Raw genomic sequence first — 14,318 nt, forward strand, 5'->3', positions numbered from 1 at the left:
GCTGTCAGAATGACTAATAGCTCAGGGCAACAGGTCTCGCTGTGGGGTGTTAACAATCGGCCTGGTGGAAAGGCAGCTATTTGACAGCAGGTTTAGAGGTTGTCACCTGCAACCACCACAGACTTGAACAGAAGCACTTTGTTGCTGGCAAAGGGTTATTTGTCAAGTAGGAATAGACCCTCATAATGATAATACTGAGGCCAACTACTGAATTTGGATTCCCGTTACATTGAAACGGCATAGATTTATATTTATTTGAAAGTTAAAATGCATTCTATTCAAAGCCAATGCTTTGCAGTGTTTGTCAGTTTGCGTTAGCTCTAAAAGTAATACACTGTCTTGCATTAGTACCAGCTTTATTTATTTATTTCTTTTTTATTCATTCATTTTCATATTTGATTAGGGACTGGCTTTCACTGAAAAACGCTGACGTGGTGTGTAAAAATGTGCACTGTGTGTACTGTTGACGCAGAAATACCATTTCCCAAAAGCTTTAATGCAGGGTCTTGCAAAATATCACTGGACTCGCTGCCAACTTCCTGAAAAAAAATACTGAAATGTTTCTGTCATTGAGCTGCATTTTGTTTCCGGAAAACATGACTTGTCAACAACTATGGTGATGGAAAAGTACCTGTATACCTCTATTTCGCAGCACACACTCACACCACAATTTAAAGGTAGAAAAACACAAATATAGAGAGCTCTGTAAAACTATATATATAAAACACCACGTATTAGTAACTATTAAATAAGTGTCAAGTTGAAGAACAATGTGATCTTTTGTTGGAAAAATGGTAATAATCATTGCTGAGAATCTCTCATCTGCAATGGGCAGGCCGTTAAAATGTCACTGACAGAAAAGAAAAAGTTGTGTAAATGTGGAAATTTCCATTTCTATCAGTACATATCAGAAAGGTTAGTTGTCAAGCACACCTGTGCTCATAAACGAGTTTATGCACATACCTATATGGCCATTTGGTTGTAAAGGAAAACAGTTGTACCATTAGTTAATTACAAGGACTATAGGTGATAAGTGTACAACATAATTATTTAGTGGCCTCATAGAAATGGCTTCTCCAGGTGTATTGAACTATTTATATGCCATGTCCACTCAGTCAACACTGCTATAGAAGATAATGATCTATAGGTACAAGGCACTACTGACATCCAATAAAATATAAAAATTGCTTTATTCTGCTTTTAATGATTGGCAGAAATTAGAAAACACACACACACACACACACACACACACACACACACACACACACACACACACACACACACACACACACGTATACACATTTTTTTTAAAAACATAAAAGCTAGGAAGTTAAATAACCTTGCTTAACTAAACTCTAACGTTAAGCCTTCAAAAGTAAATATGTTATTGTCCATTATGCATAACTGATGATATTTCAAGAAATGATAGTATGTACATTATTTATGTAATGATATAGTATTTAATGATACAGTTCATTTGCTTTTACATTCTTGTGTTCATAATTTCAAACTTTTATTTTTCTGAATCAGAGAATGGTCATTGCATTTTGTCTAGACACTTCTTTGGTGTAAATATCCTAATTGTAAAAATGCTTTGTGTGTGGGTGTCTACCAATAAGGAAGAATGTGTGCTTGAAAGAATGTGCACTGAGCTCTACTGTGTTAGTCATTTTCACACACCGATGCGAGTTTACACAGGACTGACAGTGTGACAAATGACATTGGTGATACTGTAGTTTCCATTGCTTTAGCCCATTTTACATCCGGATACTAATAGCAGAGACAGAACTAGTGGCGTTGCAAAAAAAAAAAAAAAAAGCTGTGAAATGCGTGCAAGCAACTTTTAGGGTTACTATGCTCAAGCAAGCTTAACACGTTTTGTTAAATTTTTCACAAATGCTAATTGCTAATATGCTGAAAATCATATTTATAGCACTTTTCTAAAAGCAGCATTCATAGCTTTAAAACAGCCAAGATGCAAGATATATAGGTGAATGCCCACTGGCTGCTCCAGTCTAAACTGGCTAGCTAAAATGAATATCTTAAATGGGCTTACCTGTATGAAAATGCAATTAATCCAGATTTAATGACAGTAATGATGCTTTAATGAAGTTTAATTGCTGTTGTTAAAAACGGGAAGCTTGGCTAGTTGTGTGTGTTTTGTTAATTGCAGGAAAGAACAGTTTAAACAGCATATATATATATATATATACTACTGTGGAAAAGTCATAGGTGTATAGTATATATATATATATATATATATATATATATATATATATATATATATATATATATATATATATATATATATATACTACTGTGGAAAAGTCATAGGTGTATGCTAAAATCTAATTAAAAAATAAATTGTTTCTTTATTTTAAAAAATTATTTTAAAAAGTCAATTTTTTTTAATAAACCTTTTGATTAGCAGTCTCTGTCAGATTTTAAATATATTAATAAGGATATTTGATGGTCAGAATAATTTCAAACATACTGTAAATAATTTTACTATAGTAACCTATTAATAAATGTATCGTAATATAGTAATAATTTAATAATATTTTAATAGTTTTCTAGCATAAGAGATGCAACAAATTCACCGTCTTTCATTGTAAATAGAGAATTTTTTCATTTCGTTCATGTAAAATAAATTCTAAAGATGTATGTTTAAGTACAAGTATTGAGTACAGTTTATTTAGTTAAGTTATTTCATTTATTTAGTCTAAAACTTCTACAGAAATCTGTTTTTCACTTAGAATTTTGAATGCAATCAAATTTTAAGCAATAAAAGTAAAGGTTTTAGCATTTAATATTCAAGACTCTGCACTTTTTTTAGGTCTTAATTTATATGTGAGCAAATGTGTGATATTAAGCAAACTTTATGACTAATCTCTTCATTCCAAGCATATGTTCAGGCGACACTCTCATTGGATTGATCTAAAATCAAATTCACGTCAGTATTTTAAATATTTTGGAGGATTTGGCTTTTCACAAAAAATCTGTAAAGAGTATAATAATATTTTTCATTAGTGCTATCAGACTCCCAGTCCCAGCTGCTGTATATATGCAGTATTTTACATTTAATAACTATATTTATCTAGTACAAATGCTTTTCAAAAAAGTAGTTGCCTGGAGTGAAATGTTATATCTAACAATTTAAAAATCATTCAAATAATAATGATAATTGAAGGGTCAATGAAACAACATTCAAACAGGACAGTCAAGTTTGTTCAGACTGGAATGTGTGTATACATACAAGGTTTTACTGTAAGCACCAGGTCCTTAGGGAAGAGGTGTCACTCTTTTATACTGTAACTTACTGTATACTAAACATACAAGATAATGTGATTACCATATAGCCTACATACACACTATCAACAATTAAAAGCCTATAGAAAATAATAGACTGGTCCCAAAGTCTTCAGATTCTTCTACTGAGAATTTAAATTTAAGAAAATATATGATTCTCTTTTCCCAAAATAAAATAACCAGTGGCTAATTTGTTTGTTAAAACAGTACTGTGTAGTGTGTATTTTGCTGGTGTAATGCAGAGGCCATATGGTAAGCCTTCAGTCTCATTTAGTGAAATGATTAGCATGTTTTTCTCTCTGTCACACCAGTCAGCCTTCACAGTCATTTGTGAAATCCAAAGTACAATAACACTGGGGATGTTTAACTGGTAAGAGATTCATAAATAACTGGAAGAAGCATTCTGACTGCAAAACTGATATCTATATTATCTTGTATCCAAAACATTGGAACTTAGTCATTATCAACAGATTTACAACATTAGGTGAAGGTAATATGCAGATAGGCAAAAATCCCCATTGTTCTTCTGAACCCAACAACTGTTGCCCTCCAGTTTCTACTGTTGATTTGCCTCATGACTTTTGGATTTGGTCCAAATATCATGTTGGTTAAAGCAGACAGGTCTGTATGTCTGAGCTGTCTAAGGTAGCTCTGGTATGTGTGCTGATGTCTGAGTGATTGCAGCAATATACTGTGTGTCTGTCACCCAACACCAACAATATTTTACCCCATGTGCTCTCTCTCCTTATATAAAAGTTTCCAGAATTTCACTTAGCTGGAGTAAACACACATGGACCTTGAGGAAAATTATATCAAGGCATGTTTATAAATCTTTTTTTTGTTTTGTTTTAGATTCAGCTCTTGCTATTCATTTCACTGACAATCTTTTTTTTACATCATTATTTATGATTATTTATATATATGTGTGTGTGTGTGTGTGTGTGTGTGTGTGTGTGTGTGTGTGTGTGTGTGTGTGTGTGTGTGTGTGTGTGTGCGTGTGTTTATTTCAAACATTGTGTGTGTGTTTTTGAATATACACACACACACACACACACACGCACACACACACACACACACACACACACACACACACACACACACACACACACACACACACACACACACACACACTTAAACACATGGACTCGCCCCCTTATCTACAGCAGCTGTGACTTACTCTAGTTATAAAGATAGTTTAAAATCGGATAAAAAGCTTTAAAAAATGTATACATTTTTTAAGATGACATGGTTTGCTTGAAGCTTGATTGTGACTTTCAGCTACAGATTCTGCCTGCTAAGGTTTGCAAACTAAACTTAGCAACAGCCAGCAGCATTTTGCTGTTGTGATTAAAATGATGACAACATAGATCACAGATTCAGATTCTAAAATGTCTTAAGAGTTATACAGGAAGATTCTGTACAGTAAGTCAAATTGAATGCTACATCCTTAAAAAAAAAAAACTAGATTTCAACAAATACATTTCTTTAATAAATGTGTTTTCTTGGCTTTTTGTGATTGTGTAGTAGGTCACAGCATGACCACAGAAGTTGGGTGTGTTTTTGAACACTATGAGGTCATGGGACTGTTTCCAATTTGCATGTTCTGTGGACATGCATGGTTTGCATCCTTTATTAGGCCAAATGATGGAATAAAAATAGTTCTTGGTAGTGAACTTAATAACAAATTGTAACAACTGAAACAAACGTTGTCTTGTTTGTTTAAATAACAGGACCGGCCCAGATAAGTTACCTCACTCACAGGGTTTGTCTACACTAAGGGATCTGTGAAGTCCAGGCTTGCAATAAACTGACTTGAATGGATGCCCAGCAACTGTCACACTCTTTCACCACTGCGGCTGAGGATGGACAGATAAGTGGCGCCTGCATGGCACAGCCTGTTTTCCTTCCTGCGGCTTTCTCTCCACCCTGCAGGTTCTTGTGCATACCTGCAGCACTGAAAGATTCCCACATTCTCCTCTTCACCCTTGTTGCTGCTCCTAATGAGCTCATGCATTTAAATACCCCCCGTAGCAAAGTATCCTGTTTTTCACCTTTCTTTTATATTGTATATCAATACTGTGGTCAGTCTTCTGTTAAGATTGTTATGAAATTTTAAGGCTGTTTTCATTATTTTGCAAAGTCTGTGAGGGTAATATGCATTCTCTGCATTAAAACTATTTGGTCATTTGTTTTAGTCCATAAAATAAGTACATATACTCATAAAGTACTCATAAAGACCTGGATTATCTGTGCCAGGTTTGTTACATTAGGCTTAATGTGATGTAGTTTTAGATTAATTTAATAGAGTATATATGTGGCAAATATCTGGGAAAAAACAGTCACATCTCATCATGTTTAAATTCTGTAAGAAATTTACTTTGAAATCTTGACCTAGCTTTTAAACATGCACATGTGCTAGCTAAAAATAAATAAAAAAAACGTAGCAAACATTTTGATCAAGTTGAGGCATTTAAGCTTAAGTTTAATTTAGTTTGTAATCAGATACCAGCTGTCCAAATGTTTGTGGCATTTCTGCACCATCGCTTCTTCATTACAGAGAAAATTTCTTACACACAAAAAAAGCTCTTTTCTGAAAAGATGCCAAAACAAGCCAACATGGCTTATGTTCAAATGATGTGACTATGTGATAATCAAAATGATATCTCATTTACCAGTGCAAGCTTATTTCTTGTAAAATATATATGCATTTTTCATTGGAACTGAAATGAAATCTTTGTTTTCACTTTTGGGGATAAACAGACTTTTTAATGCTGTCTCAAACTCAACTGGTGATCAAGTTCCAATTGAAATACAAACGAATAAAAGATACCGTATTTAAATTCAATGAAATTATTTTTTAAAGACTATATATAATATAAAGAACGTCAAACTTTGACCATATAAAGGGTTTTTCCAGCCCAGCCCAACTATATATATATATATATATATATATATATATATATATATATATATATATATATATATATATATATATATTTAAGTCATTAGTCAACTAACATTTCATTTAACTGAAAAAAGGTAGATACAACTTAAAGCCAATTTTCAGACAATGTAAAGTGTAGGTTGGTGACTCATAGTTATTGAAGCCCAGTAGCAGGAACTATAAGCTGTAAGGGTGTGTGAATGGCCAGACAGACTCAAAAAGATGGTCTATTTTTAGAGCCATTAAAGCCATGACATCATTCCCAGTACTTTCCCAAACACAGCACCTCACAGGAGTGTGTGAGGGCAGGGTTCAGGTACATCAGAGGTCTGAAAGTAAATATGCCGACGTCACATCAGCCGTTGCTGGTTATATACTAATAGATAAAATATTACATGGGTGAGGAGGAAAGCTGATACTAGACAGACATAGTTATTAAGACAAGCTTGACGTACATGGGTTAAGACTGCAAGACTTAACACTGAGGTGTAAAATTACCAGTTCAGGAAGTACCACACCTTGTTTAATATTGAACTAATCATTGGCTCATGTAGAAGAAAAAACCCCACAGCAAACGAATAAACACCAACAAAGTAAAACGTTTTGACATCATAAAAATAATGAAATAATTCGGTTTTGCTCCATTTTAATAATATTTAACTACACTTATTTCTACACTTTTAAGACACACAGACACCAAGTAATTTCATTTTGTTGATTCGCTTCCGTAGGACCAAAAAAATGACTCGTTCTTTTAGGCCCCGTGATAAAGCTGTCATCATAAATCTTCCCGGAGCTGACACGAATAATATTGTGCCTCTAAAACACCCTTGTTTTAATGGCAACGCATGTAGAAGTGAGGCAGCAGGTAGCTCCTTCACACACTGGCTCACTTGAACTCCCTGGCGCCTAAGCTGATGACATTGGGCTGCGTCCTTAATCCTGGTGTGGTGGCCGTGGTTTTCTCCTACACCGTGGCCCCATTCATTCATCGGAGGGCCCGAATAACCAACGTTTATTTTCAGAGGCATTAGAACCAGCGGCTGCGGTCAGCTTATCAGATTCCAGAACAGGGGTGCTACGTTGTTATTTCACAAAGAAGCTCTCTCTCTGAGCACAACCTATATTTTCTTGAATTGTTTTTTCTTTCCTCAACATTGCATGAATTAACAGGCAGCAGCACTTTAGAGCTGACATGGTCAGAGTATCCTAAATATGGTGACAGTGATAAAATATAATCCTGACTGTTATCAGAACATGTTTGTTTTTTCACGGAATAGCTAAGTTGTTTACACATGGCATTTAATATAACTTGTGTTTAAAGAAAATGTGAAAAAAATCTATGAAACTAACGACAAGCAATGTACAGCAATTCCACTCATTCTATGTCGTATAATAAAAACCACACATGTTGCACATTTCACTGGTGTGTGTGTGTGTGTGTGTGTGTGTAAGTGTAAAATTTGCCACAAGGCATCCGCTCTATGCCTGCTTTATGTTAAAGAAATCTTTATGATCTTGTCTACACTACTTGAGTCAGAAATAAGACAGTATAGGCTTATATCTTTGTGTCAAAACTATTAAATGAGCAGAGCCTGGAAGAAGCAAGTCATTGTTCCCTTTTTATTTTCCTGATTGGTTCATCATAAGTGAATGCACAAATCCTCAAAGACAACATGTTTTTGCATGTTCTCTTTCCTACTGTGCTGCAAAATCGACAGTTTTTTTTCTCGTCAGGCACACAGCACAAACAAGATGGCAGTATTGCGCTGCTCCAGACTCAATGGACTCAAAAGTAAAGGCTACAGCTGAATATAAAAAAGTACATACTTACTATTTGCTTTTCATGCTGGTAAACACCATATCTCAATAAAATTGCTCTTGGTTAGAACTTTACTTATACTGTACCATTTTTAAATGACCGAACCTATATATATATATATATATATATATATATATATATATATACCAATATACATTCTGCTTTCAGAAGAATATATTACTGGCATGAGAGCTGGCATGATTTCTTTGGCCTGCCTATATAAATGATTGTTATGAGCTTGGAATTAGCATGAATTCATCAACGGGAAGCATTTATGATGGGCCCCGATCTTGACAACAGCATCCCTGTGTGCCTGAGAGGCACTTTGAAGCGAATCCACTCTATCTGCGTTTTAAAAATAAATAATATTAAACCCGCGGTGTGCTGCCAGTGGGATCTCTGGATGGATGGGGCAATGCCTGGCTGTCCTGCCAAGAACTCCAGAAAGCAAACATGCATTAAATCCTCTCTGATTAGGCTTCATCACATTCACGTCATGAGCTGTGCACAGCAGTCGAACGATGTAACTCACTCTGTCTGTGGATGCAAGCTGGAGGTGAAGACAGCAGACATGTGGGAAGAGGAAGACACACAGAGAGTATCAAAATGAGCTTTAAAAGCCTTTCAGTAAGTATAGCTTTAAATACAAAGGACATTTTGTGGGTTTTAGGTGTTAAAAACTTTAAAAAAAAAAAAAAAAAAAAAGCCTTAAAAAAGCTGTCATTTAACAGCCTGTGTTTCCACTGTGCTGATGCCAGACTGAGTCTGCCTAACTGGTCTCCCAGGGCCTGTAACATTGTCTGAGATTGGATTTCATCTAAAATTAGCACGGGACTCGATTTATTGCCTCAATCGTGGACTCTGAAAATGCCCCCAATAACCAAAAAAATAAAAAAAATAAAGGTAACACAGTTACACAGTTTTGCAATATAACACGTTGCTCTAATTCAGCCTTCATCATTTCAGGGCTAAATGTGCAAAATGGTCTGCTCTAATGGAGGTTTATGTTTCTCTCCAGCTTTGACACAATTTAAAGGCACTGGAAAAAGAATGACATCCCATAATTTATTTTTAATTGAAATGTCAAAGTAGAACGTTTGTCCGTCTGTGACTTTACTTTTCTAAACTTATTGAAATGACAGGCCAGATTTATGGTGTCTACCTGGGCTCCTTGGCACTAGCTGTAGATTGTTAATGAAACCCTACAATAAACACGAACCCTTTAACAACTGATTCGTTCATCGTTTTTGTGTTTTCAGTACGCTTCTGCAGCTCTCAGGGAAAAGAACATACAGCAGCACGGCGTCACGCATTAACATGAATGAGCAGTGTAACTGATATTTGTGATTACTGCTTATTCAATATCTGTATGCAGTGACAACTCAGGAGATATAAATGTTGGATTAATGTTATATTAATATCATAAATTATATCAGAATATTATTTACACTGTTTATATATGGTTTATTTAATCTTAGTTCCACTATAAAATATTATTATTTTTATATTTCGAAATATCAATTTTGGGTGAATGAAGCCAAAAATGAGGATTTTGCTAAAAGAGTCCTTTCTAGACCAGCCGCAGGCTGCAGACACAAATGACCTTTTGATTAGAAAGCAAAGAAATCTCTCAGTGGAAACCATGTTCTCGACCCTATTTTCAAACATAGGTGTTGACTTAAAGAAAATGACTCGTTCCTCCCTCCTTCCCTCTATCCCTCCCTCACTCTCTCCATCCCTCCCTCTTTTTCCAACCGAATATGAAAACATCTCAACTGGCTCCATTGCACACCCGCACTTAGTAAAATCCAGTGGCCCTCCAGTAATTATCAGTGATTATTTGACTAGTTCGCTAGCCCTTTTCCTCTTTGGGCCTAGGTGTGAGCTTCTGGTTCTATTCCTGAACAACAGTGTCTGGTTGAAAAATAATAAAACTCCCACATCCCAGTTTTTAGTCAAAACATGCTAGGTGCCTCCCAAGTCTGGGAGAAACCTCATACCCATCAAATCTGGCAGCTTTCTCCCTCTGCATTAGACCATTGCCTCCTTTATAAGGGGCACAAAGAGCATACACAATACACACATTCAGTACAATATCAAATGAAACATCTAAAATAATGTTAAGGCTATTTACGCACCTTGTTCCTGATGCATGCTAAAAGTATTACATTTTTTTTTGTGCAAACCCCTAATGTTTATCTTTAAATTATTCATATAAAATATTCAAACCTTATATCCTCGATATGATAAGTGTTTAACTAAGGTAGAAACTGTCTTGCTTAGGTCCAAAAGCTAGGATAAATTCACCCAGAATACATTTTTGTTTAAACTATTTAGCATTACTAACATTTTAAGCCACTATTAGATTTTTTGTTGCGTATTATTGAACTGTTCTTTTATTTCAAATCCAATGTGATGGGGATCAGAGTAAAAAAAAACGCAGTTGTGTCAATTGACCGAATTCAACAGGCTTAAGCTCATTTAATAATGATAAAATGATCGGACAAATATAAATGGATAGACAGATGGATGGAGGCATGTAATTTCTCATCATGGACTTTCCAATTTCATTGGGTTGAACCAACTAATTATGGATGGCATAACTGGCTTCCTTCGCAGACACATGGACGACACTGTCCAGCATCTCTGCTTCGAACTGCAACCCTCCGAAGAGGAAATTAGACTAGACGCTCCATTAATGGTATGGGAGAGGGCACAGTGATGATGGTGGACGTATTAAGCCACTTGATTGCATCCCAAAACCCTTCAAGCTTATGTAAGCACCATTCATCTGTGCAGCAATTTGGCTGGAAAGCTCCTGATGAGAGACAAATGCTCAAAGCGAGGCAAGGGCAAACCAGGGATGAAGTTAAAGGGGGAAAAAAAACACTCTTTGCAACAAATCCTTTCCTTTTATGACAAAATGTCAGTGTGTAATATAGAGAAATGTTGTATACTCGGAGACCTTCAGCCCTCTGGACTATGCATTACATAGTCAATATAAAAATGTATTAAGTTGTACCTGTTGACAGATGCAGCATACATTTGAAAGGATAGAGAGAGGCAGCATCATGATTAATTTTGCTTTTCAGCTCAAAGTAGAAATATGCATTTGTGTGTATGTTTAAAAACCTGGCTGTACAGTAGTTAAAGTAGGCTATATGTCACAGAAAGTACCTGAAAAGGCCATTGAGGCATTTTGTTTACATTTTCCTTAGTTTTTAAATGGTGCTTAATCTCTCAGGTAGTTACTTTGCAGCCAGATGGCTTGTGGGGCTCTGAAATAATACTGGAATGTTGGAAAACATATGATTCTTGCCTATAGTCATATCTGTGAACAGGATACTTCTTTAATTACAGTTGTCCCCTTTAACATAGTAGAACAGTATATTTTACCAGAATAAATAGTATTTACTACTTACTGAACTACTGCTATGACTGCCTATTTATGTAGTATTGTGTTCTTAATACTAAATTAGAACAAAGTTTTATATAATTAGATAAGATGAAAACACTTTTTTTAATTAAATAATTTAATAGATTCATAAATGTTATTATGTGTACTCACTTTGTTATTTATGCATATAGTACATAATTTGTCAATGGAAGATATTATGTATTGTGACAGATCTACATTATCTATCAAGTTCTATATACAATTGCTAAATACAATACAATTATATAGAATTGAGTAATATTGTGTAGCTTTTTAGATATGTTATGCTTCACACATTTTAGAAATGTAGTGGACATACAGTGCATGCTTTTATTTTAGTTTTGCATGTTATTTTTTTAGGTTCAAATCAGGTGGTCAGAATTGGCATCAACCTTAACACCGGGGACCTGCAGGGCTGTATTCTTAGCCCTCTCCTGTATTTATTATACACCTACAAGTGTGTAGCATACCACAGGAGTTCAGGAGACAGGACAAGAAGCAGAGCATACCCTTATCACAATTGTCACAATGCCAGATACTGGTGGAGTGGATCAAAAGCTTCAGGTTTCTTAAAGACCTCACATGGACCACTCAGACTTAGGTGGGAGATAAACAGTGCTCAAAAGCAACTTTACATCCAGAGTCGGCTGAGGAAATTCAATATGAGCCCCAACATCCTCAAACCGTATCCTGTTTGGCTGCATCCCCACCTAAATTGGAACAGCAATGATCTCAAATGAAATGTTCTGCAGAAAGTGATGTAGACAGCACAGTACACTGTTGGAAGTAAGTTTCCTTTTGTACAGGACATCTAGGAAAGCAGAGAGGATCATCAGAGACACTAATTATCCAAGCAATGGATGGCTCTAGTGGTGGCAGCAGGCTTCAGGAGAGCTTCTTCTTGCAGGTTATCTTACAGTTGAAATGTAATTAATAACACAAATACTTTTTTGTCTACACTGATAGATAGACTGATACCAGACTCTGACTCTGACATACATTCCTGCAACCTTGATTACATGATCATCATTATCCTATACTCCTTGGCATACTATATGCATTACTGCATACTGCACTGCTCACCTACAAACTGTGTACAACTACCATGTGTGCATGTGCATATTTTTATTGTGTGTCTTGTTGGTACTCTGTTTTTATTTGGCTTTTACTTTAATTAAAACTTATTGTTTTTTGCATGAATGGTCTGTATATTGCAAGTTGATATTGTATATTTTATGTGTTCATTTGCTATATAGTGTACTTCTGTATACTTGTAATTTATTCTGCACAGATGCAGAGAACACACTTAACATTTTCACTGAAACATGGTTATGGTGAAGTAATAAAGATATATTTTCATGCTGTAAATTTTCATATGTAAAGCACATGGTTTTACTTTCATTTATTCAATATAAACACTGATCAAATCATCTTGCGTTTTTTTTTTTTTTTTTTCAACTTCGTTTCAGGGCATAACCTTAATTACTCATATAATCCCCAAAACATATGTGATTAATTTGGAAGGTATAAAAACCCTGTGAAAGTTTAAGGCCTTAATTAGGCCTGAAAGCAGCTGCCGTTTATCACTGGAAGTGGGGTAAAATTTTCAGCAAAAAGGAAAACATCTTAATCTGTTTCAGAGTGTAAACTGTCAGTGTGCTAATCCTCATCAACCCTTAAAAAACTCTTCATGATGGTGCACGGTTAAGAACACTTAAAAATTTCTCAGTCACTCAGAGAAGGTGTGATAGGTGAGTGTGGGCGTGGTAAGAGAGAACAAGCTTTTTTGCACTTGATTCTGGCATGACAGGGGATTGTAGGTTCTGTTTGAAAGACAGCAAGTGTCCTACACAACTGACAAAGCCCAAACAACCTGTCCCGCCACCTGGCACGACTGGTCTAAATTAGAACGTGTGTCTGCATCGCCTTCACTGCCAAGCTGTCGAGTGGGTGTCCACATCAAACATCCAGGAACAACTGCACAGTGTAAATACTGTATAAGATGTTAGAAGTGAAGATGAAAGTGACTTAGGGGATTTAAATCTTTAGAGATTTTTCCCACTGTGGTTTCATGCATGAAGATTAATGACGGATTTAAGGAGCAGCAACTGCTTCAGTGTAGGTGGGCACTCTGAAAATTTCTAAGCACAAACATATATACAATTTATTCTTTATAATTTATAATTAAAACCATTTGATTTATTTAATTTTTAATTAATTTATTTATTTATTTTATAATTGTAATAATTTTTAACTAATCTTTGATTAGTTTAGTGATAATCTTAGCCAGTAAATGATTATGGGTACTCTGTGGTACTGGTTTATCTAGGTATGGAGTTTGACCCCTAATGTACAATTTCTCAGTGCACAAGTAGGAATGCAGCTGCATGTACAGTGTCTTTTTTTTAAACTGTGTATTGCCCTTATCTTTGCTTTATAGCACTTGATTTCGGCACCTTCTCTTGATGCACTGATTTAGAGCCCACTTTATATTATAAATTAATATATTTTGATAAATACAGTTTAACAAGATTTTGGAAGGTGAGAGGATGCCTGAGGAATGGAGAAGGAGTGTGCTGGTACCGGTTTTTAAGAATAAGGGAGATGTGCAGACCTGCAGTAATTACAGGGGAATAAAGTTGATCAGTCACACCATGAGGTAATGGGAAAGAGTAGTGGAAGCCAGGCTGAGAGAAGAGGTGAACATCTGTGAGCAACCAAATGGTTTTATGCCAAGGAAGAACACCACGGAAGCATTATTTGCTTTGAGAATGTTGATAGAGAAGTATAGAGAAGGTCAGAAGGAG

Source organism: Silurus aristotelis, assembly GCF_946808225.1.
Source record: "Silurus aristotelis genome assembly, chromosome: 17".
Taxonomy (NCBI): domain Eukaryota; kingdom Metazoa; phylum Chordata; class Actinopteri; order Siluriformes; family Siluridae; genus Silurus; species Silurus aristotelis.